Below are 3,871 nucleotides of genomic sequence, written 5' to 3' on the forward strand. Positions count from 1 at the left end.
TCATGTAACTTAAACATGTATGTGGAGACATAAAAGTGGATCATGCCTTAAGTAATAACCTAAATGGTCTATAATAAATGGATAAATGAGGGATACCTTATCCTGATGACACTACGGATACGACCCGCTTTGTAGATGTTACAAGTGTTGTAAAGTGCTACAAATGGTCTGATCCTGACCATTCATGTGAAGACATACGAGCGGGGGTATTCTATACAAAGAGTTTGTATAAGACCAGACCACGAGATGATTAGTCTCTTTATATAACGCCATTGATAATTGAGATTTACATTTCATTATAATGACCATAGATGACATGACCTTAATCCTGAGTGAGTTGAGAACTCCTGCCTATGAGGGCGATCCTTTGATTTGCATGAGTGAGAGTGGCCAGATTGCCAACTTAATAAGCTACCATTTTGGTGATTTGTCTGATTGGGAGCTGGGAACTCATCTACACTAGACGAAATTCACTCCTTCCCCGAAGTAGGGGTAAGGAGATAAATTGCTCCCTTAAGGGCTAATTCCGGGTCTTGAACATAGTGGCCACATCCTCTCCTGGCCTGAGAGGATTTAGTCGTTGTAGGACTATGACTTATTGTTCATTAGAGGAATCAGTGGTACTTAAGGAATTAGATGTAACTACACAAGGCAAAATGATGAATTGGCCAAGTTGTACTTTCAAGCGATTTTTGAAGAGTCATCGCACTGTTGATTGGTCATACGGACATAGAAATATATCTGTAGTGTGAAGAGTGCAGCTACCGGTCTTTAATGGAGTAACCAACAGTTAACGGATGGTGAATCTCGTGATTAAAGAGTTTAATCAGTTATTCACGTACCGTTGGAGTTTCAAGCTACAAGTCCATGAGGTCTTCTTGATTGTTCAATGGGTTCATATTGAGAATCAGATTTTGGGTTAATTTGAAGTGTTCAAATCAACAAGAGGAAATTCAATTATATGTGATATAATTGATACAATATATTTGATACATTATCATTAGAGGAATTAATATAAGTATGATTCATATTAAATACCATAAAATAGAAAAAGAACTATGGTTTATATGTCTCATATGATGAAATATTAAAACTATAGGTTATAAATATAATATGATAAATTGGTTATTATATTTATTTATAACATATTAATTATATGATAATTAATTATTCTTTTTCTCAAATAACCGAATTGAGTAGAAGGTTATTGGAAGTTTTATGGGAAAATGCTTTTCCTAAAATTGAGTTGATGATTCAATTCGGAATAATCTCACAAAAAGGCTATCAAGTAAAAAGGTTTTACTAAATGATAGCATAGAGAGCATACACAATCAAGTTGACTATACGATAGTTACTCATTTACTCGTTGCTACACGATCGAGTAGTAAAGTCTATACGATAGTCTTCTGTTTACTAAATGATCGAGTATTTCGTCTATACGATAGACAACATTCATCTCCCACTTACTCGATCATCTACCTCCTGCTTTCCTCAATCCAAGCTCATACAAAGGCCACAACTCCTGGATTCTCACACCGAGAATACCAAGGTAACCATTGTGGTGGTTTTCTAATTCCGTTCGAGGATCAAGTTGAACTCGATTGGGTTTGAGGTTCATTCAGACATTCATTGAGATCGTCTTCTGATCGTTACGTTCGAGTTCGTGCTATTGAGCGAGTTGCTGAACGATCGAGGGATACTTGAAGAAGAGTTCTTCAAAGGTTTGTATACTCTATCCCTTTTATCTTCATATTAAGTAGCATGTTGTAATTTCTAATTATGCATAATCGTTTTCATTTAGATTGTATTGTGCTTGTGTTCTTTCTCAATGGGATTTGGAACGATCTGCTTCCGCTCACTGGATCTTTATGTTTAGATTTTCTTCAATTAAAGCTTCAATATATAGATCCATAAGGTCCTCTCGTTAGCTCAATGAGGACTGAAGGGAATCAAATTAATTTTGGTGTGATTTGAATTGTTCAAATTAATTAAAGAAAATTAATTGTATAAGATATTGTTAAATAATATATATTGATACATTATATAATATAATGTATGTTGATACATTTTTATGAGATAAATAAATATTTGAATATGATTCAAATATTAATTATATGAATATGATTCATATAAAAACTATATGTTAAAATTTAATGTGAATATGATTCATGTTAAATTTATATAGTTTTATGAGAGAAATAAATGTTTGAATATGATTCAAACATTAATTATATGAATGTGATTCATATAGGAACTATATGTTAAAATTAATATGAATATGATTCATATTTAATTCATATATTTTATTGAGATGTGTTATAATTTGAATATGATTCAATTATTATTTATATGAATGTGATTCATATAAAAGCTATAGGTTAAAATTAATATGAATTTGCTTCATATTAATACTTTAGGTTATTTGAGATAAACTATAGTTCATGTTATATGTGATATAATATTAACTATAGGTTATATGTTATATGTGATATAACATATACTTTAAACATATATTAAGTTGTTAATGTATATATATATATTAAACTCAAACTTTTTTAATTTGAATTTCTTAAAAATAAAGGGGAGGGAGCTATAACTCCCTCACCCATTAAACAAATTGGAAGAGAGAGAAAGTTCTCTCTCTGTGTGTCTCTCTTTGGTTCACTTCTCTTTGTGAATATTTGCAGAGAATAGAAAAACTCTCTCAATTCTCTTCTCCTTTTCTCACACCAAGATTGAGTGTAAACCCACACCTCTACACGGTTCTCGTCCCTGAGAATAATGGAAAAGACCCCTTGGTGGTGTCCATTCCTGTTCGTTGAGTTTGTGGATGTCGAGTTCGTGAGATCGAGAGAAGACAACTTGATTTGGAGAGGAACGTGAAGAATTAGTCTTCAAATGTAAGTAATTTCTTGATTTCTTCCTTTCTATTTTAACACTGTAGGAAGCAAGCTTAGGTTTATGTTTTTCCATGGTTTCCGTCACTCTGAATTATATTATACGTTCTATAAAACAAAATTTAGAGATTAATGTGTCCAATTGCTTCTGCTGCGGGGAATTCCAATTCTTTCAAATAGGTTCACATATATCACCATGAATTCGTTCTAAAAATGCAGGTAATTCAATTCCCACTTTAGATGGTGATGGTTTAATTATTAATTTGCCTCCAGAGCAAGCATCATATGATAACTCATTAAATTGAAGAATCTTCTGGTTCTTCAACGTATGTCCATTTGAATTCTCAAAAATTCTTCTCATCATTATAGTCTTTGGATGACCAAATATGTCATGCCAAATAATAAATATATTTGTATTCATGAACTTCAAGTTCATTGTTGCATATGTTTCAATTACTCATATATGAGTATAATATAATCCAAAAGATAAAGTAGGAAAATTTTCCAATATACGTTTTTCATTTAAGATAGTAAAGATAACATATTCTGCATTTATCTTACTATCAGTCTCAATATGATATTGCAATGAATATCTTTAAAACTTAGTAGATTTCTTTTTGATTGACTAGAGAACAATGCATTGTCAATTATAAACTTTGTTCCTCTAGGTAAAATAATATTTGCTTTTCCAAATCCTTTAATCGGGTTTGCAGAACTTGATATTGTATTTACTTTTGTTTCCAACATTGTCAATTTGGAAAAGCAGTTTTTACTTGTAAGTATTGTGTGTGTAGTTGCACTGTCTGCTAGACATAAATCTTCTTTGTTCATGTTTGAATTACCCAACATATGAAAAATGATCCATGTTTCTTCATTAAAAAAAATAATTATAACAAGAAAAACAACATTTGGAATATACAAATGTTAACATTTGCTAAAAGGAAAAAAAACATAAAGATAGATAAAAAAAAACA

The sequence above is a fragment of the Benincasa hispida genome, chromosome 4, assembly GCF_027475165.1.
Source record: "Benincasa hispida cultivar pf3 chromosome 4, pf3_genome.v1.1, whole genome shotgun sequence".
NCBI classification, from domain to species: domain Eukaryota; kingdom Viridiplantae; phylum Streptophyta; class Magnoliopsida; order Cucurbitales; family Cucurbitaceae; genus Benincasa; species Benincasa hispida.